Genomic DNA, 26,762 nt, shown 5'->3' on the forward strand with positions numbered 1-26,762 from the left:
CTCCTCCTCCTCCTCCACTCCTATTACTTTTCTTTCTTCCTCTCCTTCCTACTAAGTCACTTTATCAGCACCTTTCTCCCACTGTTACCATCCCTATTACTCATTTTCCTCATCCACACAAACACTCACTCACCACTCACTACCCACGCACGCCCACCCACCCATACTCTCAACGCCCACCCGCATCAAGCCTTCATTCCTTAAACTCCTTCAGCATGAAAAAGATTATAATTCCAGTAATGCTCCGGTTTTGTACTTTTTCTCTGGAGGAGGAGGAGGAGGAGGAGGAGGAGGAGGAGGAGGAGGAGGAAGAGGAGGAGAAGAATGAGGAGGAAGTGGTGAAGGAGGAGGAAGAGTGGGGGTGTTTGGTGGGGAATTCTAGTGGTGGGGAGTTAGAGAGGAGACAACAAGTGCGTCGGTTTTTCCTCGCTCTCTCTCTCTCTCTCTCTCTCTCTCTCTCTCTCTCTCTCTCTCTCTCTCTCTCTCTCCCCCCACCTGTCGCTTCCTCCCGGATATTGATGGTCAAAGTGTGTGGTGCCATCTCCTCCTCCTCCTCCTCCTCCTCCTCCTCCTCCTCCTCCTCCTCCTCCTCCTCCTCCTCTTCCTTCTCCTCCAAGTTTCTGGCCCACCAGTCTTCCTCTAATTCCTACCTCTCCTTCTTCCTTAGCAACCCATCTTCCATTTCTTCCTCCTCCTTCCTTCCTTCTCCTCCTCCTTCCTCTTCTTCTCCTCTTCTTCTTCTTCTTCTTCTTCTTCTTCTTCTTCTTCTTCTTCTTCTTCTTCTTCTTCTTCTTCTTCTTCTTCTTCTTCTTCTTCCTCCTCCTCCTCCTCCTCCTCCTCCTCCTCCTCCTCCTCCTCCTCCTCCTCCTCCTCCTCCTCTTCTTCTTCCTCCTCCTCCTCCTCCTCCTCCTTTTCTTCGTCTTACAATACACAACACTCTTCATTGTTCTCCTTTCATCAATGATTCTTCCTTTTATCTCTCTCTCTCTCTCTCTCTCTCTCTCTCTCTCTCTCTCTCTCTCTCTCTCTCTCTCTCTCTCTCTCTCTCTCTCTCTCTCTCTCTCTCTCTCTCTCTCTCTGCACCTCCTTATCCTCTCTCGCCTACTTTGGTTTCTTTCCTCTTGTATTTAATGAGGCAAGAGCACAGGTGAGAAAGAGTGAGAGGAACAGGTAACCAACACCTGCACTAACAATGAAGAGGTGTGCGTGCGTGCGTGCGTGCGTGCGTGGGGGTTACTGATAAGAAGTGGACAAGTACTTAGAGGTCAACAGGTCACGAGATTGTTAGTAGAAGTGACTCTAACGTAAAGCCAATGCTGTATCATTCACGGTTTTGTTGCAGGGTGAGGTGAAGGCATGTAGGGTGAAGTGGGGTGAGTTTTGGGTGTCTAGGGTTATTTTCATTGTCTAGGGTGAGTTTGGGGGTAACCTGGGGTGAGATGGGGTGAGCTGTAGTAGGGTACGGTGAGGTGGGGTTTCTGGGGTGGGTCTGGGGTGAGGCGGAGTGAGATGAGATGAGTTGGGGTAAGGTAGGGTGAGGTGGAGTGTCTGGGGTGACATTGAGGTGGGATGGGGTGAGTCTGGGGTTAGGTGTTGTGTAATAGGGTGAGATAGGATGAGTCTGGGGTGAAGTGGGGTGAGTCTGGGGTGAGGTGGGGTGAGGTGGGGTGACGTGGGGTGTGTGGGGTGAGATTGGAGTGAGGTGGGGTGAGTCTGGGGTTCTGGCAAGAGTGTTTTTGTTTGGATCATAATAGGAATGTGGTGTGAGATTATTTTCCCTTTGAGGAGAGTGAGTAAACAGGGTGGGTGTGTGTTGCTGTTACTCCTCCTCCTCCTCCTCCTCCTCCTCTTCCTCCTTCTCCTCCTCCTCCTCCTTCTTCTCCTTCTTTTCCTTTTACCTTCCATCGCTTCTCTTCCTCTCATGTCATTCTTTATCCTCTTCTGTCATTCTTTACATGGGTTTTTATACTTGTCTTCTTACTCGTCGTCTTCTTCCTCTTCCTTTTCCGTCTTCTTTACATTATTCCTCATACTTATCTTCCTCTTTCTCCTCTTTCTTTATATAATTCTTAATATTTCTCTTCTTTCTCCTTTACATTTACCTTTCACACTTTTCCTGTATCTCTTCGTCTTCCTCTTTTTTTAGACGTCTTCTCTTGCTCCTCTTACCTCCTCAATATTCATCTTTATACTCATATTTTCAACATAATCCTTCATATTTCTACTCATTCACTCCCTCCTGCTCATCTTCCTCCTCTTCCTCCTCCTCCTTCTTCTCACATGTTCCTTTACACGCCCACACATCATCCCAGAGATGCATATGAAACACATTAGACTAAGAAAGATTCAGTTATAACTCCTCAGCTCTCCTCACTCTCTCTCCCTCCTTCTCTCTCTCTCTTTTAACCTTTCCTGAGTATCTATATTTACCCTCATGTGCCTCTTAGGTCCCCCCATCCCCTTCCCTCTCTCCTCACACTGTCACGAGGTCCAGATGTGTCCCGAAGCCACTAAGATTAGAGTGTCCCATTAAAGATGTCCAGGTAACGAAGCTGCCTTGATGACGAGTGTATATGAAACAACGTCTTTTTTTATTAATGGTGAGCACATCAGGATTCTCTCACTCTTGTATCTTCAAAGGGAACGAGTCGAGGAGGAGGAGGAGGAGGAGGAGGAGGAGGAGAAGGAGAAGGTGGAGGAGGAGGAGGAGGAGGAGGGAGGAGATAAAGAAACAAGTGATGATGGCGATTAATAGTGAGAAATATGAAGATGAGGAATTGAAAAAGAAGAAATAAGGGAAGGAAAGAGAAAGACAGGAAGAATTATAAGAGCAAAGTAGTAGAAGAAGGAAGAGTAGGAGGAGAAGGACACGGATAAATAAATAAGAAAAGAAAAAGAAAGATGGGAAGAAATGTAAGAGGAAAATCAAAATGGGAAAAAAAAGGGTAGCTTGACTAATTGACAGCTCTACTAAGCACACGTCCCTAAACACACACACACACACACACACACACACACACACACACACACACACACACACACACACACACACACACACCTCGCATCGTCCTCACCTCAGGTCAATATACACACGCTAAAACCTAAAACCTTCTCGCTGCGCCCCTCAAAAAAAAAAAAAAACTTTTTCGGCGCCTCCCTCGACCTCTGAGCCACACTGTTGGGCGCCCATTGAGTCTGTGCGCGGCTGACACCTGGCGGCTCGAGGGTTGAGAGGCGCGGAGAGGCCTGAGGGGCGTGGAGTGGCGGGACGTCTTGAGTGCCGCCGCCTTGTCGCTCGTCTATTGCAGTAAACAGGTGTGGTGTTGATGCCCTGAGGAACACCACGCCAGCTCTGGTCTCTCAAACGCCTCCACGCCCTCTTACTGCCTCTTACCTTCAGTCTAGCGCATACACGCACCTTACCCATACCTTATCGCCTCTCATACACTCACACGCACTTTCTCTTTACCTTATGTTTAGTCTAGCACATACACGCACCTTACCCATGCTCCATCGTCTCTCATACACATCCACACGTACTCTTTCTGTACCTTATCTCCATTCTAACAAATAAACGCACCTTCCACACGTGTTATCTTCATTCCAACACACCCACGCACTCTAGTCATGCCTGATCTTCATTCTAACATACTTCATTTTCAATCATCCACTTCCACGCACCCACACAACCTCTTGTCTTCACCCTAACTCACCACACGCACTCTCTCCAAGCCTCATATCCACTCAAACACGTTCCACACGCCACCACACCCACGCTTACTCACTAACTCTCATATTTACAAGCACAAGACGACCCCAGGTACCAGGTTTCGCTAAGGTGAGGCTTCAGGTCTTCAGGGAAGCTTGTAAATTGGCAGAAAATTTGAAAAGAGTAATTTCCATGGAGGTGATTTGGCGGGGGAGGTCGCGGGCACCTGACCAAACAGCGAAGGGAGGGTCAGGTTACTCCGGCAACACAGGAGACGAGCTGCACCCCGCCGAGGGAACACCAGAGAGGGGAGAAGGGGGGAGAGGAGAGACGGGAGAGGCACGAGGGGAAGTAGGAGGCCAGTAGGGAAGGAACCAAGGGACCGACGACTGGAGGGGAAAAAATAGGAGGGAAAGTAAGGGAAAAAAATAAAGGAAAGAACGGAGGAAGGAGACCATGAGGAGAAAAATACGATGGGAAAATAATGGAAAATGCACGAAGGATTGGAGACGGAGGAAAACATGAGAGGAAACTAAGGGAAAGAACGAAGGGAAATGAAAACACGTAGATTTCTCTAGGGATGAAGCAGAAATTAGGAATCTTGATGAAAAGAAAACATAGAGAGAGAGAGAGAGAGAGAGAGAGAGAGAGAGAGAGAGAGAGAGAGAGAGAGAGAGAGAGAGACTCAACCGCCTTAGAATAACAAGATCTAACGAAACACTTGGGCTCATTAAATAATTGTGAGAGTGAAGAAGAGGAGGTGAAGGATTTAGCAATGACCGAAGGAGGAGGCTAAGGAGGAGGAGGAGGAGGAGGAGGAGGAGGAGGAGAAAGAAAGCCGGCCTGAGGGTTCCTGACTGATGGTGGAGGAGCCTCTTCAGCGAAAGGAGGAGGAGGAAGAGAGGGATGAAGGAGAGGAAGAGGGGAAAATGAAGAGGAGGAGAACGAGAAGAAGGAGAGTGGGAAAAGATTAGATCACAAAAACGAGAGAGGGAAAACAGAGAGAGAGAGAGAGAGAGAGAGAGAGAGAGAGAGAGAGAGAGAGAGAGAGAGAGAGAGAGAGAGAGAGAAAGTCAATGAGGGGAGAATGTTTGAGAGGAGAGGTTGGGGAGTGAGTAGGATGACTAATGATTCCCCTCTTCCCCCACCCCCCACGAAGATCCCCCGCAGAGGTCAATGAGGAAGAGGAGGAGGAAGAAGAAGAGGAGGAGGAGGAGGAGGAGGAGAGATAGGAGGGTAAGGAGGAAGTAGAAAGGTCAAGGAGAGGAGGTAATGGAGAAGGAAGAAGAGGAGAAAAGAGGAGGAATGAGGAAATAGGGAGACTAAAAAGAGGAAATATATAAAAGGGGAAAAATAAGGTAAAACGTAGAAAGAAAGAGGAAAAGGCAAAAGACACAAAGATAAGTATGATATTAAAAAGATATATTTACTTTGTTTTATGTCTTTGTTTGGATTATGACCTCTCTCTCTCTCTCTCTCTCTCTCTCTCTCTCTCTCTCTCTCTCTCTCTCTCTCTCTCTCTCTCTCTCTCTCTCTCTCTCTCTCTCTCTCTCTCTCTCGCTGCTTAAGAGCCCAAGGAAACACCAGACATCAATATACTGACATCGAGGACACGGCGCGAGAACAGACACACTGACACACTCATGCCTCGAGAAAATGAAGAAAACAAGGAAAAATACATAAGTCCCGGAACACACACACACACACACACACACACACACACACACACACACACACACACACACACACACACACACACACAGTTTAAAGCGCAAAGATTAACAAACCATTGCAGTGTGTGGAGGAATGAAGGATTGGAGAAGGAAGGAGAGGAGGGGAAAAAAGAAGGCGAGAGAGAGAGAGAGAGAGAGAGAGAGAGAGTGGGGATGGGAGGGGAAAGGAGGGGGCGGAGGGGATGGGGAGGAAGGCACTTGGAGGGAGGTGACGTTGGAGAGAACAAACAAACTATGATGCTCATGTAACAGGTTCCCACGGTCACTCCGACTAGCGCAGCCTCCCGGTAACTCGACCCTCCCGCCCCCCATCCCCCTCCCGCCCTCACATCCTCCCTCTCCCCTCTTGACTCTTCACGCGGCGTTGCCATGGCGACCGTTCATCATCTTAAGTGAGCTCCCTGCCTGCCCGCCTGCATCCTGCACACACAAACACAAACACAGACACACACACACACACACACACACACACACACACACACACACACACACACACACACACACACACACACACACACACACACACACACACACACACACACACACACATACACACACCAGCTTTAGAAACCTTCATTAACACCACAGATGCTCTCCAGCACACTCACACATCCCTTGAGTTGTGTGTGTGTGTGTGTGTGTGTGTGTGTGTGTGTGTGTGTGTGTGTGTGTGTGTGTGTCCCAGTGTGCACCACCACCGTCACCTCAGACGTACACAGGCGCACACAGTAGCACATGATTTCATATCTTGTTTCTCTGCCACACAGACACCGACGCAGCCTTCAACCACATGCTTCCTGCGCACACACACACCACACACACACACACACACACACACACACACACGTTCATTCATCTGACGTCACACAAAGGCATTCCTGACGGCTATCTCGACACACACACACACACACACACACACACACACACACACACACACACACACACACACACACACACACACACACACACACACACACACACACAGGTCGTGGATACAATTTCAAACACAAAATACAAGTACATTCTTTTCCATTCAGTTTATCTCCGTCAGTTTTTCACCTTCAGCTTTGTTTTAGCGAGATACCGCGACATGCAAACTCTTCTCTCTTTCCTCCCCTTTCATATACTCTTTCTCCTTCTTCTTCTCCACCTCCTCCTTGATTCATTCTCCTCCGCGCTGCTCTCCCTCCCCTCTTCACCCTCAGAAGGGGAGAAATACCTCACTGTATAAAAAGGCTGTACGTTTACTACGCTAACACAATAACTTCTTCATTCTGAGCAGCTTCGCCTCTTTCCTCTCCACTTTCTGCCCTCTGTCTTTAATCTCCTCTTCCTCTCCATCTCAAACATGCTTCCTCTCTATAATCTTCGCTCCTCTTTCCTCTCTACGAGTCACAAGGAACAGGGAATAGTCCAAGAGAGTTCTCGTTTCTCTATCTCAGCATTACGGTTCACCTAGAGTCGACAGAAGAGTGTTTATCCTTCAAGACCAGCCAGGTGAGGGGAAGGAGAGGGTGGGTGAGGGGAGGGAAGCAGAGGGCAGCACCGCGTCCCTCTTTTTCTTTCAGCCTCGTTTACATCCCAGTTTTCAAAGGTCCTACTCAAATAAACACGGTCGCAAATGCTGGACTCCTCCCTGCCCCGTGAACCATCGAGGGGGACGAAATAATAAAGCCTCTTCTCGCTTACACTCTCTCACTTTCTCACTCTCTCTCTCAGCACTCCAATACGGAATGACTTCGTGAGAGACACATACAAAGTAGAATTAACAAACATTTCACTTGATCTGCTTACGTTCCGCACATTCGCTTCAACATTGTAGCCGTTCATGTTTCTCCTAACCTTTCCTCCGCCCCTAGACGCTCCAAAGATCCTGCAGGAGTTAGTATCCCCACCAGGAGGAAGGAAAGGGGTTCACCTGAGCTCCTCCCCGGCGAGTCAGGTGCCAGATGAATTGAAAAAGGAGATAGACGAATGAGAAAAAAAAAAAAACAATACCTTTTACGTACACGAAGGAACAGTAGTGGCAGATGATACAGGAGGCGGAGGATCGGCAAGGCACGCTTCTGGAACACACTACACGCCCACACGCCCTCATACCCACGCCCTCATACCTTACACCCACTCCTTGCATCCTAAACCCTTGATTCATCTCACCCACCTCACCTGCCACCCGCCAGGCTTAAGCCACCTGTTCCTCTTGTCTCCTTTCCCCTTCCTCCTTCTACCTGCCACAGTGCCAGGGTGCCAACTAAACAAGCTCATTCCTGCCCGCCTGTTTGGAGTCAGAGGGAAACATGAGACTATTACTGAGGCCTCGGCTGTATACTTCTGCATCAAGTTCCTCGTTCACGCAATTGGAAGCAGGTGCGTGGGGCTAAGATGTTACGGTAGGTATTTAGCGAGGCAGACAGGTGTGCACAGCCAGGCAGGTGAGTGAAGGGAGTGGAGGAGCAGTGGGTGATGCAGCTGGCGTGGCGGAAAATGGGACAAATGTAGGAGGTATGCATGTGGTTAATGAATAAGAGGAATGTGAAGAATAGAAATAAAGAGTGAGAAACAGAGAAAAGGAAGGAAAAATATGAGTTTCTGTCTCTACGGAATGCAAGTCAAGGCACGAACAGATTTAGAAGGAAGAAATATGTTTAGTGAACAAGAGGAATAGAACAGGAATAGAAAGAGCGAGATGAGAGAAAAAGGAAAAAAAATGTAAATTCCGTGTGTATATAAACAAGTCAGGGCTAAAATAATAGTGAAAGGAAGGAATGAGGAATAGAAAACAGGAATAGATAAAGCAAAAAGACAGGAAAGAAGGAATGGAAATGCAAAATTCAAATATCTATACGAAAATCAAGTCAAGGCTACACTTTCCGCGGCTTCCTCGTGGCTTTGTTAATCCCGCCACTAATGTCACTGTTTTCCTTTACACACAGATGCTTTATGACCACAAACACCGTCAGCAGGCATCGTATATCGCCCACACCTGCCTAGCGGCGTCACCCTCACGAGAGAACTTCATCCGTCCGTTCAACAAATCGTAAACAAGCGCGTTGATTATGCACGCACACTCACACACACACACACACACACACACACACACACACACACACACACACACACACACACACACTTAGTTATCATCGCCAAGGTGGGAATGTAAAATAGTTAAAATATACTTCACATACCTGAACATGTTTGACTCACACGGAAGAAGAGAGGTGAGGAGAGAAGACGCAGATGATATACAAGGTGAGAGAAAGGAAGTAGAGATGAGATACGACATGCGAGGAGGAAAGTAGAGGGAAGAGAAGATACGTGGAGATGAAATGTGGGAGGAGAGATTTTTTTTCAAGATTACAAGTTGGGTAGAGAGAAAGTAGATAAAAGTAGATAAAAGAGAAAGCAAAAGGAGTGGTAAAGAAGATCAAAGTAAAAAAAAGAGATGTAAAAAGGAGAAAAGAGAGATTTTTAATGAATAATGAGGTAAGGAACAGATAAGAGAAAACAATGAAGCAGTGGAGATGATACAAATAAGAAGAGCGATATAGAAAGGAGAGAAGAGACGATTGGAGATGAAAGATAAGACAGATGAAAGTAGCGCGCACACACACACACACACACACACACACACACACACACACACACACACACACACACACACACACACACACACCGAAGACACTCCCCAGCCATGTCCTGCAAACCCCACGCCCCTCCAGAGTGTCCCCAGCCCCACTCTCGCCCTTCACCAGGCAGCCTCAGATGCGGTGAGGGCTCAAGTTACACCTGGTCAGGGCGGGAGGAGGTCACCAGGCTGCTAAGTCTTGGTGATCCTTACTGACTAATTTCGTCACACCAATCCAACTTCACCAAAACACTTCTGTCCTCACCTTCACTACTTTCCAATGGCTTTAGTTGAAGTTACATTGGTTAGTATTAGTGTTTAAGGTTCCAATGGGATATCAGTAGGATTTCTAGATTATTTGCAGGAGAAATCGTCTTTAGAATCCTGCCAATTGTGTCTGTGGCCTTTTAGAAAAGCCTGTGCTTCTGAAGACTGCACCAAGACCAGTAGCGGGCTAATTGTTAACTTGGTGCTCAAATTCCAGGAGTTATATGTCCGTGTCAACTCCCTGCGCGTGAACACCTGAATTAGTAAGGTGAGATTGGCAGGTAAGGTTCGTTTTCTTTTCTTTTTCTATTCTTTTTTCGTGCTTAATGGGGCACTCAGCTATTTTCTCCCGTGCAGCGGTGGATTTTGTAAGGTCAGTAATACCAGTAAGGGCAGCACCTACCTAGTCTGCCCTTTCCAGTTCTCTTCGTATTTTTTCTTCCCGGCCTTACGGTGCACCTCATCTTACCTGTCACCGTTTCTAAACAAGGCAACGTTCACCTGTTTTTATTTTATTTACCATCTTTACGTCAGAAACTAGGACATTGTCGTGGTGGTTAGTAGAAGGTAAATTTTAGAAGGTAAGGTACTACATTTTGTGTGTTTTGCGGTGTTTCTGTGTCACTGCGAATCATTTTTTAGTCTTTCTGTATGTTTTACTATACTTCGGTATATTTTGGTGAATTTAGGTGCGTTTGGGTGTGTTGTTTCATGTGTTTTAGTGTGTTTAAGCGTTTTTCGAGTGTTTTGGTGTGTTTTGGTGCCTTCTGGTGCGTTCTGGCTGCGTGTGTGTGTTCTGATGTCTTTGGATGACTTTATCGTATGTCTTAGTGTATTTACGAGTGAATTTGGTGGCTTGTCGTGTGTTTTAGTCCGATTTAGGGTCTTCACATACGCCTTGCTCACTATAAACGATCATTTTCACCATTTTCTCTCGTTTATCTCTCTTCTTTGGCTGGGAAAGTACGCAGTAAGCGCAGTGATAACGTAAACACTGACTGCTTCCTTCAATTGTGGCCTCTCTCAACCTCGACCTTTCGAACCTCGCACTTAACACAGGGGGAAAGTTTCGGCGCGGGATTTTGAAATGTTACCTGCGTCACCTTTCATTTGCCGTCACGTGGTTTCCCAGTTTTTGCGTCCCTGATTCACGTAGTCATATTTTGTCCCCAAATGTCACGGTGACTTTTCATATTCAGAGTCACGTAACTCATTTTTCCACCGAGTTGTTTTCACGGAAGCTACAGAGAATCTTATTATTTGGATTGTCTCTCTTTCTCTCTCTCTCTCTCTCTCTCTCTCTCTCTCTCTCTCTCTCTCTCTCTCTCTCTCTCTCTCTCTCTCTCTCTCTCATCTATCTACTTCTATATTTTCTATCTTTTCTCATTTCTTTCCTTCTTTCTCTCTCCTTCATGTATGTTTATCAAACTTTAATTCACATCTATTCTTATCCCTTCCTCCATCTCTCTCTCTCTCTCTCTCTCTCTCTCTCTCTCTCTCTCTCTCTCTCTCTCTCTCTCTCTCTCTCTTTCCTATCTCCCTCCTTCTCCCCCTGCCACGCAGAACAAAGGACCCTCACCCCCTCCACTTCAAACCGCAGAACCGCAAAAGGAGGAGAAGATAAGGACGTTCTGGTGGAGGTTCTGTCCCGCCACACTGAAGAGGGAGTAGAGGGAGTCTGCAATAATACTTTCGTCTATTAATATTTACTTGGTGGACAAAGATCTAACAGAGTGGTTGATGAATCTAATAGAGTGGCTGATGAATGGGACACACTCAGTAATCATGTTGTTAGTGCTGAGTCAATAGGGAGATTTGAAAGATCAGACACATTTATGGATGGAGATGATAGATGAAATTAAGTAGCTTTGGTTATACAGGAACTGCCACGTGTAGGTCTGACAGCCTCTTTCATTTTCCTTCATTTTCTTATGTTCTTATGTAAAAGGAGTGATTTTTAATGATTTTCTGTGATTAAATTGATTATTTTTAAGATTTTTTTCTTATTAGTTAAAAAAAATAGTGATATTTAAGTTAGGTTTAATATTTACGTAGTTTTTTTTAAAGTATCATTTCAGATTGATGTTTACCTACAGATGGAGTAAAAGGCAGGTTATTCTAATTATTTTCTATGGTTATGTTGAAATTATTATCATTGCAGGTTAAAAAGGAGTGATATTCAAATCAACCTCAGTGACTACGTTGAATTTTTACAGTGATATTACTGATACTATCTCCTTCACGTAAGAAAGTGATCAGGTTGGTAATTAACTGCATACCTAAGCAGCTCATCTGGCAAGGAGGTCACACTCACGCTCATAAACTAGACTCAATTACCAACCCTTGCCACCACCACCACCACTATCACCACCACCACCACCACCACCGCCACACATAGGTGAATGACCCTCTCTCGCCTCCCTGACAGGTGCTTGACGCAGACCAGCACGTGTCCCAGCGTCAGGTGCGCCCCAGCTTGTAGGCACGCACCGGTGATTCTCCGGTACAATACGCGACGCAAGGTTCTAGTGTTACCGGTTCGATTCTCGCTCATAGTGGTTCCTCGGCTTAAGAATTTGTGTTTTCGTGACTGGTGTGTTTCAAGTGTCTGGTTCTGATTCTAGTTTGTTAGTGGGATTAACGTTTTCTATGCCGTTACTTTTGTCTCATCTCTCTATCTCCGTCTTCTTTATTTTTCTATTTCCTTTCTTTATTATCTTCTCTCCTCTTCCTCTTCCTTCTCCTCCTCTTCCTATTTAGTGGGGAGAAGTAGTATTTCCTATATACTTTCTTAACTTATCTCATCTCCTCTCTATCTTTAAGTCATCATTTTCCTATCTTCGATCTACATTATCTTTTCCTCTGGTCTCCTCCTCCTCCTCCTCCTCCTCCTCCTCCTCCTCCTCCTCCTCCTCCTCCTCCTCCTCCTCCTCCTCCTCCTTCTCTTCCATTCCCTACACTTCTTAACTACAAGGAGAGGGCAACACTTACATCTCAGGGCAAAGGAGCACCACAGGGACGATTCGTTCTGAAAAGATAGAAAAAAATTGAATGAGAAAGTGTACCAGTAACAAGTAGTGAATGACCATGAACCTAGTAATTAAATTTTTCACGTGTTTTTTTTTTTTTATTACCATTATTCATTTATCTATCTATTCATTTATTTTCATCTATCTATTTATCTTTAAGAGGTGACGGATTTAATGAAGAAATATATGTACATGAAGAAGAAGAAGAAGAAGAAGAAGAAGAAGAAGAAAGAGAAGAAGAAGAAGACCATATAAGGAAGGTTCAAAGAGGCCAAAAAACGAAGAGGAGGAAGAAAGAAGAGAGTAAACCCACTAAAAGCAATAACAACAAGAACAAGAAGACACTGATAAATATGGAAAAAATGGAGAAATGAAATGAGATGAAAAGAAAAGGAGAAAGAGGAGGAAGAAAAGGAGGAGGAGGAGGAGGAGGAGGAGTTGGAGGAAGATGAAGAAAACGAGGAGAAGGAGAAGAAATAAGAAAAAAAATCGTAGAAGAAGAATTATCGTTGTTGTTGTCATTGTTGTCGTAATCAGAAGAGGAGGTGGTAGAGAGAAGTCTGCTAAGGAGGAGGAGGAGGAGGAGGAGGAGGAGGAGGACTCTGAGCAGCAGCAGCAGAGGCAGGGGATGCGTGGAGGGCGCCTGAGGGTGGTGTACGGGCTCAGGTTTCCGGGCTTTCAGCAGGTGCGGGTCCCGGTTACTTCCCTTGGCTCAGGTTACCCCGCCCCTCTGCCCCGCCCCGCACCCCAGGACTGATTAGTTGGGGGGGGGAAGAATACTGGCCTGGCGGATCGGGGCAGCAAGGTCAGGGAGGGAGAAGTGAGTATGAGGATAGGGAAGTGTGTGTGTGTGTGTGTGTGTGTGTGTGTGTGTGTGTGTGTGTGTGTGTGTGTGTGTGTGTGTTGAGGGGGGGTGTGGTTATAGGTAAGTGCAATTAAGGGAGTGAAGCGTCTAATGGCAATCAATGACGTAGGTTTGGAGTGCGCTGATCGTCTTGCTGGGGGCAGAATGATAAAGAAGAAGCCGCTCGTAGGGTGTAAGATCGCCTTACATACTCTTCGATCCTCCCTCTCCGCCGCCTCCTCTTGTTAGCATTCACCTCTTTTTTTTCTATATTTATCTTTTGGAACCTATAATCAGTGTGTGTGTGTGTGTGTGTGTGTGTGTGTGTGTGTGTGTGTGTGTGTGTGTGTGTGTGTCATGTTTACAATTCGTGCGGCGCTGTGTTGGATTGAAGGGAGGCACGTAGGCTTAGGGAGGAGCGGGGTGGGGGTAGGGGTAAAGGAAGCGGCCTAGGGTGTAAATAAAGGCAGGTGCTCTCTGTTCACCTGCCTCACGCTGACCCAGGGGCGTGGCGTCACCTCAACACCTGCGGGGATCACAGAAGGAAGTGCTATCGTAAACTTTACCGGACTTGAAACTTTCTTGCATTAATAACTTTTCCTTTTAATATCCTCCTTTGATAGCTTTCCTCTGCGCTATTGTCTCTTTGTACCTTTCTTTCTGCGTGATTTTCCTGTTTACTCTTTGTCACTTCTTTCCCATAATTTCTTTTACCCATTTTCCTTGTATAAATTTTCCTTTGTCATTTGTCTGTTAATTTTTCCCTTCTTTCGATAATGTTCTTATGTTACTATGTTCCTTTGATAACCTTCCTCTCTCATTCTTCATCTAATTTATGAACTCGTCAATAATTCAGTAAAAATATCACAAGAACCACCTGCTTTCCAAAAATCGGTAGAAAACCTTTATTTTCTAGGCACGACTCCTTAGCTTTTAATGAATAACAACCACTTGAGTCACATGTCCTCACTAAATCACATCTTACCTGTCCTGTACAAGCGTTCAATAGGCAATAAGGACACCTGGAGGCGATAACCTAAACAACGTCTTGGGGCCGCCGTGATACAGTGGAACCATGCTTGCTTTGGGGTCTAAGGGGGTCTCCAAGCGCACAGGTTCGAATCCTGTCCACGGTCCGAGTGTAGGTTGGGCTTCCTCACTTGGGGCAATGGTTTCCTAGCGGGTGGGCTTTGAGATAGGAGGTACCCAAAAAAATATCCCCTTTAGCCCATAAATTCTCGTGAAAAGCCCACATAGTATAAAAAAAAAAAAAAACGAACTAAAAACAACAATTCTCAACCACACATGAAACTAAAGAAGCAAACGGTACTTCACGTCACCGGTACGAGTCTAAAGTCAGTCCTACCGGTACACTTCCTGAAGACAAGGTGAGAAGGACGCCCTTGCATCACCACGCCCATAGACGCACCCCGGAAGCTGCCCTCGCGTTACGGTGGGCGGTGGGTACTAGTTGGGTTGCGAGAGGGTGGCGGGCGGTAAGTGGGCGGGCATGTAGGTACCCAAGCAGTACTAACAGGACCTAACCTCACCAGGGCACTGATTATATCTCAAGGCACAGGTCCCTTACCCTCCCCCCTCCCTGGTACCCTTTGCCTTCCCTGCACCGCCTCCCCTCCCCTCAGCGCCCGCCGATGCCGCCCCAATGGATTCCTGTGGTCGACGCAGATGACGAAATGGCTCTAGAGTTTCCTATAATGGTTAATGGTTACGGCGGGCTATATAGTTCCTTGTGTTGTTATTATTGGCTGTTTGTTAACGTCCTTGGATAAATGGTCGTTATTATTACTATTATTATTACTATTCTAATTTCTTTCTGTTCTATTATGGTTATTGTTTATTGATTGCTTGTCTTCTGGGATGCACACTCATTATTATTATTATTATTATTATTATTATTATTATTATTATTATTATTATTATTGTTGTTGTTGTTGTTGTTGTTGTTGTTGTTGTTTCAGTCACTGTTTTGTTATCATTACTTGGTCATTTTTGTTATCATCATATTTTTTAAGCTCCTCAGTCTTTGTATTGCTATTATTCCTTACCTTTTCATATTCTCTGATGCATGTTCATTATCATTATCAATACTAGTCTAACACATTCGAGTCTGATTATATTACTAGATTATCTTTTTTCAACATCTATATAACACAAAAACTACACTATCCCTTATATTTATCATCTTTATCATCCTATTCCCTCAGTTCCTTCCTATGATGCACATTCATTAACATCATTATCAATACTACTCTAACACATTCTAGTCTGATTATATTACTAGGTTATTTTTTTTAACATCTACATAACACAAAAAATACATTATCCATTATATTTATCATCTTTATCATCTTTTTCCCTCAGTTCCTTCCCCAGTAGGTCTTCACGCCAACAGTGCAAGGGACCAGTAAAGCCCACCAAAGCTCTAAACCCGTCACGGCCACCTTAACCTCTTCAGTACTGGAGCGTATTTTTAACATGAATTGTTGGTGTGATTAGACAATTTTATTTACATTACAAAGGGTTTATGAAGGTCAAAAGATTAATGGCCAAAGTCTTCGGCATTTTAATTCCCACATAAGTTTCTATAGCTGTATAAAATCACCAAATAGTAACCAGAATGAATATGGAAACGCGTCCTGGTACTGAAAGGGTTAAGAGATTCCACAATGCTGGTCACGTGACGTTTTGCATAGAGAGATTTTTTAAAGGTACAATTTAACTTTGCCACAATGTAACTCTACTCGCTATTGTCGCTGTTGTCTTTCTTCTCCTCCGTCTCCTAATCCGTCTTCTCCTCCTGCTCCTTAACACATTTGTGTGTGTGTGTGTGTGTGTGTGTGTGTGTGTGTGTGTGTGTGTGTGTGTGTGTGTGTGTGTGTGTGTGTGTGTGTGTGTGTGTGTGTGTGTGTATGAACTGATTTATTGTGCACCTACACACACACACACACACACACACACACACACACACACACACACACACACACACACACACACAAGGCAAAGCAACACCTGTGCACGTCAATTTCCTTCCACCACCACCACCAACAACAACACCACCACCAACACCACCAACACCACCACCAACACCTGGAGCGACTGGCACAAAAAAAAAAGTCACAAAACACCGCCAGTGCCACACATTCACCTGGTACCGGCGTGAACTGTTGCGGACACAAGTAGGAAGGACGCAGGTAACAAACAAGGGAAGTCGGGGAAGCCAGACAACCCTTCCTTTGAAAACCAAGTGAATTCCGTTAGAAAAAGTGAGCAAATTGAATCAGGTGCTTGCAACTATGCACTTTAGTCTCTCTCTCTCTCTCTCTCTCTCTCTCTCTCTCTCTCTATCTCTCCGTTCATAAGTGCAAAAACTACCCGTTATAACAAGTCTGCGTAACGATGCGGCGCTAACAACACTCCCCATAGCACCGTTCTTCCCTCAGGCAGCCACCAGCAATTGTCCCTCGCCAGGAAATCCAACAGTGCACGGCAAATTATCGGGGAAACATGCCACAAAAATCTAGCGGATGATAAAACTGGCACGGTCCAAAAGGGTGAAGCGGGGCGGGTGTTGAGTGGCGCGAGGCCGGGCTGGGGCGTCTCAGGTTACCCATGGCCGGGACCCGTCGCCACGCTGACTCTGGCCCGCCACCCGATACCCGCCGCGGTAGGGGAAGGGCGGGGGCGGGAAGGGTCCGGGGGAGGAGAGAGAGGCTGGAAGGGTCTACGAGAGGGGAGAGGGGAGGGGAGAGCAGTGGAGAGAGACCAGGGGAGAGGGGAGAGGAAAGAGGGACGAACGGGGAAGCAGAAAAATACTGATAAAAGTGGTAGTAAATACTGGTAATGTCTACAGAAGTGAAGGATGAGTAGAAAGAAACAGTATGATAAATGAAGGAATAAGAAAGATAAATAACGAGGGGAAACTGCGCCACAAATACATAATGCACCTCGCCATCAGTACACGCCAAATTGCATTGTGGGTTTTACTAGACGTGGAAAGAATTACGGCAAAACTTTCGTGGTGTATTTTTTAAGGCTTGTTGTCTGTGTGTGTGTGTGTGTGTGTGTGTGTGTGTGTGTGTGTGTGTGTGTGTGTGTGTGTGTGTGTGTGTGTGTGTGTGTGTCGCGTCGCTTCACTTGACCTACATGAAGAGGCTTACTTAAGAGCAAGAACGAGAGAGAGAGAGAGAGAGAGAGAGAGAGAGAGAGAGAGAGAGAGAGAGAGAGAGAGAGAGAGAGAGAGAGAGAGAGAGAGAGAGAGAGAGAGAGAGAGAGAGAGAGAGAGAGAGAGAGAGAGAGAGAGAGAGAGAGAGAGAGAGAGAGAGAGAGAGAGAGAGAGAGAGAGAGAGGAACAAGGAAACCACAAAAAGGGAAAGAGGAGGAGCCAATACAAAGGAAAGACGCTCTCAGAAGCAGGGAAAGAAAGGGGAAAAAAGAACCACAACTCGAAAAAAAGGAAGAGAGAGAGAGAGAGAGAGAGAGAGAGAGAGAGAGAGAGGAAAGAAAATTAGGCCAACTCCATATAGGCATACGGAAAATGGAGGAAAATTTAAAGGAAAAGGGAGGAGGAAAGAGAGGAGATTGTAACCAAAGAGGGAAAGAAGGAAAACTGGTGATCTTGTTGGTAAGATACTGGGAAGGTACCGAGAAAGGAAGGAAACTGTGATGGCTTCGATAACACGGGAATTTGAGGACCGAGAGAGAGAGAGAGAGAGAGAGAGAGAGAGAGAGAGGTATTACGTGTTCAGTTTCCGCTTTTAGAATTCGTATATTTAAAGTTCTCTCTCTCTCTCTCTCTCTCTCTCTCTCTCTCTCTCTCTCTCTCTCTCTCTCTCTCTCTCTCTCTCTCTCTCTCTCTCTCTCAGCGGCACAACAAAGACAATAGCAACATGGCAACTTTCTAACTCATCCTGACATAAGTATAAACTTCTGCTTTGACTTTACTGTGTTGAGAAAAAAGTAAATATTTATCAAAGTTCTCCACTAAATTTTCTTAAGTCCCCCCCTCCGTTTCCCAAGCCTCATTATGTCCCCGTGTCCTTCCTTACTCGAATACTTGCATCGTTACGCCTAATGTTCTGTGTTTTCCTGTGACTAATGCACGTTTCTTGGAGATCTCTCACTGCCTTTTTTTGGGGGGAGGAAGTTGGCGTCACACTACAAAGGATCTGAAAGCATATGAGATGTAAAGCAGTGTAAAGAAAGGTTAAATACTGCTTGATTTGTTGATTTTCACGGGTGGTTTTTTTTTATCTTTTTTTGTGGTAATTTCCATTGTTATTGTTTAAAGTAGAGTTTTGTAAGGAGAGCAAAGGAATAGAGGGGGATATTGAGTGTTTAAGAATGTTAGCCCCTTCAGTACTGGGACGCATTTTTTACCATGAGTTTTGGCGTGATTAGACGATTTTATTTACATTTCGAAGAGTTTATGTACGTCAGAAAATTAACGGCCAGTCACTATTTTAATCTCCACATAAGTTTCTCAAGCTGTATAAAATCACCAAATAGTAACCAGAATGAATATGGAAACGTGTCCTGGTGCTGAAGAATTAACATGTAATTCTCGAAATAAAGGAGGAAGAAAAAAAGGAGGTCCAAGAAGAAAAAAGATGAAAAGAAAAGAATATGGAAAATTAAGATGGGAATTTGAACACGAAGATAAGAATGAATAAATGAAGTTTAATAAAGAGAAAAAAAAGGAAAATACGAACAAATTTGAAAAGAAAGAGAAGATAAACTGAATGAATAAGAGAAAGAAGAGAAGGATCGTACAAGGAAACTAAAATGAGAAGGAAAATTATGAGAAACAAGACACGAAGATAAAGAGAAGGAAAAGAAAAACAAGAAGCAGAGAGAGAGAGAGAGAGAGAGAGAGAGAGAGAGAGAGAGAGAGAGAGAGACGAAGCAACAGAGACAGAAAGGCAGAGAGGCAGAGAGGGACCACAGGGGAACCAAAGGGAGACCAATGGGGGGGGGAGGGGCAGGAGGGCGTCTGGCATACCCTGCGGGGGCATAACTCACTCCTGATACCCTTGTTAGTGAGGTGAGGAGTCGTGCCCTACCCCCTTCCCCTCTCCCACTCTGGCTGTCACTCCCCCCTCCTCCCTCTTGGTTTCTGAGTGCCTGTCACCCCCCCCCCCTAACCCGCCACCTGATACCCCCTCTGGTTACTGGTTCACATCTCTTTAATCCTGGACAGTGGCAGTGCTCTCTCTCTCTCTCTCTCTCTCTCTCTCTCTCTCTCTCTCTCTCTCTCTCTCTGTCTGTGTGTTAACCTCTTCAGTACCATGTCGCGTTTCCACATTCATTCTGGTGACTATTTGGTGATTTTATACAGCTATAGAAACTTATGTAGGGGATTAGAATAGTGAAGACTCTGGCCATTAATCTTCTGATCTCCATAGACCCTTCCTAATTCAAATAAAATGGTTTAATCATACCCCGATAATCATGGTAAAAATGCGTCTCAGTACTGAAGGGGTTAAGGATTCGTTCTGTCTTTATATAGTCTCTTTAAAACATTTTTTCTCTAAGTTACCACCAATTAAAACATTTTTTTTTTCTCTGAGTTACCACCAGTCTTTATTTTGTGTAGTATTGACATGTATTGAAGATTTTTGGCCTTGACTGGTTTTCTTCAAGTTTTCCAAGATTACATAAGTGAGAGTTCTTTTTTCGTTTATCTTTTTGAAGTTGATCAAGAAGAAACAAAGAAAAATCAAAGAAAAAGTACAGTTCAAGACTTTCTCAATATGAAGTAGATGAAAAATGAAGTAATAAGCAGTTTAGTTCTTGGCGTGTCTTTTGAAGTTTGGTAACCCTTTCACTACGACGACAGACACGAAACAATGAACACCGCTGGAAGTAATATTTGATAAGTGTCCATAAAAAAAGGTGATTAAAAAAACATACGTTGCAATTTTTATTTAGTTTAGACAATGAAGGCAGCTGTTGAACAAGTAAAGATGTGTCAGAGTGATTAGTAATTGAGAGAATATATAGACAGAGAAAGAATAGACAGAGAAACGAAAAAGATGGAAATAAACAAGAAAAAGATGAAACAAAGATAAGATCACTAAAGATAATGTACCAAATAATAAAAAAATAGACAGAGAAACGAAAAAAATGGAAATAACGAGGAGAAAAATGGAGCAAAGATAAGATAACTAGAGAGAATATGTACCAAATGATTCAAAAATAGACAAAAAAATGGAAAAAGATGGAAATAAACAGGAAAAAGATGAAACAAAGATAAAATAACTAGAGAGAATATACCAAATGATTAAGAAATAGACAAAAAACGGAAAAATGGAGATAAAAACGAGAAAAATGGAGCAAAGATAAGATAAATAGATGCCATGTTTTTTATCTATTTTTTTTCTAACGAGTCTCTTTTAAAAATGTCATAAAAAAAACAGCATCCTTTCCCATCCATCCCATCACGCCCCTTCCTTCACCCTATTTGCTATCTCCCTTTCCCCTTCCATCACCCCCTGTCTACCCTTTTCATCGCCTTGTCTCACCTTTCCCCTTCCCTTTCTGTGTTCTTCACCTTCCCTCATTCCCTACCATCAAATCCCTGTCTTTCTCTCCTTCTTTCCCTTTCTTTCCATCACTGTCTGTTTCTCTTTCCTCGGGTTGTCGCACTCCTCTCGTGTTTCTATTTCAGTTTCGTGATATTTCTTTTTTTTTTCTTATTCTATTTCCATTCATCTTCCTGTTATTCTCTTCCTTATTACATGATTATTTTACGTTATTCATTTTCCATCAAATCTTGTATTTCCTTTATCTTTTTTCTCTTCAGTTTCCCTAATTTTATTCTATCCTTTATGTATCCCTTGCTTTTCTTTTTCATTTCCATCCTTCCATTTATTTTCATCACCACCTCGACGCTGGCTCTCCTTCCACTCATCCTCCTTCCCTCCTTCTCCTTACTTTATTTTCTTTTATCCATCCCTTTCCATTCGTCTTAATCTACCCACACATCTCCTTCCATCCTTCTATCCTTCTTTCCTTCGCTCATTCTTTACTTTATCCTTCCCTTTCCTTTTGTCTCCAACCGTCCCCCTATACTTCCCTCCCCCCGCGTCCCCTCATCCTCCCCGCCATCTCAACACAAGCCAACTCAGACGCACCGACAGCCCGGCTTTCTCAAGAGTTGTCAGTCGGCTGTCAGCGGATTGGTGGAACCTGATACCCTGAGCAGAGGTTACGCTGTCCAGGCCACAGAACCCCAGGCAGAGGAGGTCAGGTCATTGGAGGTCAAATAGGGTTGTCATATCAAGAGGTTTTAATGTGAAGGATGTGGAGGAAAAGGGGAAGAAAATGAGAGAAGTTGCAGTAATTTATCAGTTCTATAGATGGTATTCCCTGTAGGAGATGAAGGAGGAAGAGGAGGAATACAAATGAATATAAAGGAAGTTCCAACAACAATAAAAAGAAGGAGGAGGAGGAGGAGGAGGAGGAGGAGGAGGAGGAGGAAATATAATGAATGAAGTGAGATGAAATATATAAGAGAGACGATTTTTTACCTTATTTCTGAGTTTCTGTAGGTATTTACCTCTCTCTCTCTCTCTCTCTCTCTCTCTCTCTCTCTCTCTCTCTCTCGCGGACAAGAAGGATGGACGGCACGGGGCGAAAGTTTGTTGTGAGATTACTAAGGTGTTAGAGTGGTGGTCGCGACTCCTTTGCTGATAACACCATCCCCCTCCTCTCCCTCTCTACTCCCTCTCCCCTCCCTCTCCCCTTTATCTCCACTCCGTCTCCTCCTTCTCCCCTCCCTTTCCCCTTCCTCTCCCATCCAGTCAGCGATAAGGTCCCGTCAGGTCGTGTTCTGCGCTACCGAACTAACGTCTTCAGTGTTCTCTATCGCTGTGACTTAACGGCTTAACGGCTGCGTAATCATCTCTCTCGTGTCCCGTCCGTGTACACTCCTTATCGCCCGACCCTGCACTCCGTCACGGCGCCACCTCACTACAGTCTCGTGCCCTGCCTACCCTATCCTACCCTGCTTGTGTTATTCCCTGTCTGATTCTAGCTTGCTTTATGATTTTGTCTCTCTAGTACTTTGTCAGGGCTCCACTTAATCCTTCCCTGCCTTTCATTGTCTTATTTTAATCTAACCCTGCCATTATTTTTCCTGTTGTATTCTAACCTGTCCTGATGTTTCGTCCTCTTGTCCAGCTCTCTATCCTACCCTGCCTTGTATTCCTGCTTTTACCCTACTTTATTTTTCCTCCTGCCATGGCGCTAATTAACCTCTTCAGAACCATGACACGTTTCCACATTCATTCTGCTTTCAATCTAATGACTTTATATACCTTCAGAAACTCATGTCAGGGATTGAAATAGCGATGACTGTGGCCATTACTCTTCTAACCTCCATAGACCCTTCCTAATGCCAATAAAATGGTCTAGTCGTACATAAATCTTAAGGTAAAAATGTGTCAGTATTGATGGAGTTAACTCTTGTTTCACCTTCTTTACATCTTCTGCCTGACTTATTCTATCTTATTCTATCCTATTCTATCTTACTGCGCCCTGATTTTGTGCCTTCAGTAGTTCGTCAGGGTCACTGCTTTCCTCTTTGTCTTCTCTGTCTACCCTGCACTGCTTTCCTTGCCTAGTCTTGTTATGTCTTGTCTTGTCTTCCTTGACTTGTTTAATGTTGGTCATATGTTCTAGTTCGTTGTACGTATTTGCTTTTACACTTTTATTTTTGGATTCTTACATCTTACTTAATTTTCTTTATTTTTCTCTCCTTCTTCGCTTCCTCTTCCTCCTCTCACCTTCACGATTTCGTTCAGACCTCATCATTCCTCATCCTGTCAGCACGTCCGTCCCCTCTCTCCCTCTCTCTCTCTCTCTCCCTTTTCCCCTCACCCCATCACCCAGTAACTCTCCATCTCTCCGCACGCACGCACTCTCTCTCTCTCTCTCTCTCTCTCTCTCTCTCTCTCTCTCTCTCTCTCTCTCTCTCTCTCACCCACACCCTGCCGTCCATCAGTTATACAAACACAAACATGATTCCTGACTGGTTCACAAACTCCTCACGCGGAAAAATATTGCAATGATGACTCGCTTACGTAGATTTGAACCTACTTACTGGGGTTTATATTTAGGGAAGGAGGGTTTAGTTGGTTGGTTGGTGTTTGTTGTTGTTAGTGTTCGTATTAGTGGTGGTGGTAGTGGTGTAGTTGTAATGTTGTGGTTGTAAGAGTGTTTGTGGTGGTAGTGGTGGTAGTGGTGGTGGTGATAGTAGTAGTAGTAGCAGTAGTAGTAGTAGTAGTGGTAGTAGCAGTAGTGGTAGCAGTGGTAGTGGTAGTAGTGGTGGTGCAGCAGTGGTGGTGGTGGTGGTGGCAGCAGTGGTGGTGGTGGTGGTGGTGGTGGTGGTGGTGGTGGTAGTGGTGGTGGTAGTGGTAGTGGTGGTGGTAGTGGTGGTGGTGGTAGTGGTGGTTGTGCTGTTGCCACTACTACCACCACCACCACTACCACCACCACTACCACTACCACTACTACTATACCTACAGACTTAATACAATTTTTGCTTTCACACCACCACCGTTAAGAGAGAGAGAGAGAGAGAGAGAGAGAGAGAGAGAGAGAGAGAGAGAGAGAGAGAGAGAGAGAGAGAGAGAGAGAGAGAGAGAGAGAGAGAGAGAGAGAGAGAGAGAGAGAGAGAGAGAGAGAGAGAGAGAGAGAGAGAGAAGGGAGGAATCTCATGGCAAACAGGGAGGGAGGTAGGTTTTATGAGTGACAGCGACAGACAGACTGACAGATCCTCCCTTTAGCCCGTCTAATTATGCCCACCTGGTGACGGGCCTGGCGCGACACACCTGTGAGGGCGTCGCCAGGTGGACAGACACACAGACAGACAGACAGAAGGGCACGTCAATCCATCTGTTTTCCGGCTGCCAGGGTTGTGAGAGAAGTTTTTTTGTGCTTATGTCTCCTCTATTGTATATTAATAAGGTTGTGGTGGTGGTGGTGGTGGTGGTGGTGGTGGTGGTGATAGTGGTGGTGGTAATAGTATAAGTAGTCGCAGTTAATTGGTTAGTCAGTCAGTTAATCCGTCAATAAGTCAGTCATTCTTTCAGTCAAGTCAGTCAGTTATTAAGTCAGTCAGCTAATTAGTTCGTTTGTTAGTTAGTCTGTTATTTAGCTAATTAGTTAATATATTTTTTTCACAAACTTTCAACACTTTAAAACAACTCCAATATAGCAAACATCAAAGCTGAAATAAAGACCATTTCAAACTCGTAAGACAAATATTTCGAAGTCCCTCCCTTAACCACCAACTCTGAGAAGAAAAAAACGTAAGGAAAACGACACCCAGCCCTTATTCTTATCACCTGTTCCTGCGTCACCTTGATAACCTCCAGCTGCAGGTGTCGTGGCGTGCCTACCTGTCTCTCACCTTTACGTCCAATTAGTCACTATTAGCATTCATGTCAGGTGAGTTAGGCCTAGACAGAACGTTGGCTAGAAGATTCTGAGACACTTCTGGCCTCACCATTACTTCCCAGAGGTTCTAGTTAGCTACGTGTGGTTTTTAAGGTGTCTTCTGTTTCTAGTTGGAGATTAACATGGTTTCTATACTATAGATAGTTGTAGAAATTGAGTTTTTGTTCAATGCCTCAAAAACTCAATTTCTACAACTATCTACTCGACATAACCTTCCAGACAACTATCCTCTCTTCTTCAATAACACTCAACTTCCCCTCTCCTCTACATTAAACACACTCGGTCTATCCTTCACTAAAAATCTAAACTGGAAATTTCACATCTCTACTCTTGCTAAATCAGCTTCCAAGAAGTTAGGTGTCCTATGGCGTCTTCGTCCATTTTTCTCCCTCCCAGCTGCTTGCTCTGTACAAGGGCCTTATCCGCCCGTGTATGGAGTATGGCTCTCATGTCTGGGGGATCCACACACAGCTTTACTAAACAAGGTGGAATCTAAAGCTTTTCGTCTTATCAACTCTTCTCCTCTAACTGACTGTCTTGATTCTTTAAGTCACCGCCGCAATGTTGCATCTTTATCTGTCTTCTACCGCTGTTTTCATGCTGTCTGCTCTTCTGAACTTGCTAACTGCATGCCTTCCCCCTCCTGCGGCCTCGCTGCACAAGACTCTCTACTTCTTCTCATCCCTATTCTGTCCATCTTCCTAATGCAAGAGTTAACCAGTATCTTCACTCCTTCATTCCCTACACTGGTAAACTCTGGAACTCTCTACCTGTGTCTGTATTTCCACCTGCCTATGACTTAAACTCTTTCAAAAGAGGAGTGTCAAGACACCTCTTACGTTAACTGGACCCTCCTTTTAGATTTTTTTGTTTTTTCTCTTTCTACTTTCCTCTTAACAGGGCCTGGCAACCAGCGGGATTTTTTTTTCCAACACTTTGTTTGCCCTTGGCCAGTGCCCTTGTAATGTAAAAAAAAAAAAATAAATAAATAAATAGGTATAACAATTGAAAAACTGGGTAATTTTCTACGTGGTCTTTGAAAATATAAAGCTAAGTGTTTCTGGATACCGGCCCCACACACACACACACACACACACACACACACGACCCAGGCCATCTCAAGTCACCAGTACCCAGCATGAGGCCCAAGATTCAACAGTGATACGTGTCATGGCTTCTAAACCTCCTTCTAAACTGACCGTACAAAGACACCCTGACACCCACACGCCCCTGCCGCCCCCTGACACTCTCACCCGCCACCCCTACCACCCACGCCACCCGAGCCTCCGCAGCCGCCCTATCAACTCCATCTCGTCGTCGTTAATGTCGGGAAATACTACTAGAAAAAATCCCAACTGGAGTTATGTGTAAATGATACCCGGACTTTGAACCAGTGGAAAAGGAGGAGGAGGAGGAGGAGGAAGAGGAGGAAGAGGAGGAAGAGGAGGAAGAGAAGGAAGAGGTGTCAGTGCAGGAGAGGCTCTTAACTACGGGAATAAGGAACGTGCTTGCTGTCAAAATGGGGAAGGGGGGTGAGAGGATGAGGACTACAGCACGGTATTGTATCCACGTTTGCGGTTCAGTCAAGAGTCTATGAGGAGGTTCAAGACGCAGCCGCCGCCTCACATCGCCAGAGCTTCGCGAGACTCACCCGCCTGATAAAACAAACACACACACGCACGCACTTTATATAACCCTTGCATTGCTTTTTGGTACACTTTTCCCTCACCGCTAAGTACCTTGAGACATTTCCTACTTCTCTACAGCCACCATTAACTAATATACACTAAAACAATTGCAAAATCTATTCTTTCTATCCATTTTTTCCTTGGCGATGCTTAAAAAGACGTTGTATATAATTTTTTACTGCCTTGAACTGTTCTATATCACACTGAAAGGATTAAGAAGCGCAGTTAATCAAATCAGTGCCCAGAATTCACTCTTATGACCGCCACTGCCGCTGCTGCCGCCACTGCCACGCTGCCACCCCCTCCGCGCCAGTGGCCAGCTGTCGCGGTGTTACACGACCCTTACACCTGTTGTCTGGTGACCCGATCCTCGCCCCTCCCCGGCT

Source organism: Portunus trituberculatus, chromosome 29, assembly GCF_017591435.1.
Source record: "Portunus trituberculatus isolate SZX2019 chromosome 29, ASM1759143v1, whole genome shotgun sequence".
Classification (NCBI taxonomy): domain Eukaryota; kingdom Metazoa; phylum Arthropoda; class Malacostraca; order Decapoda; family Portunidae; genus Portunus; species Portunus trituberculatus.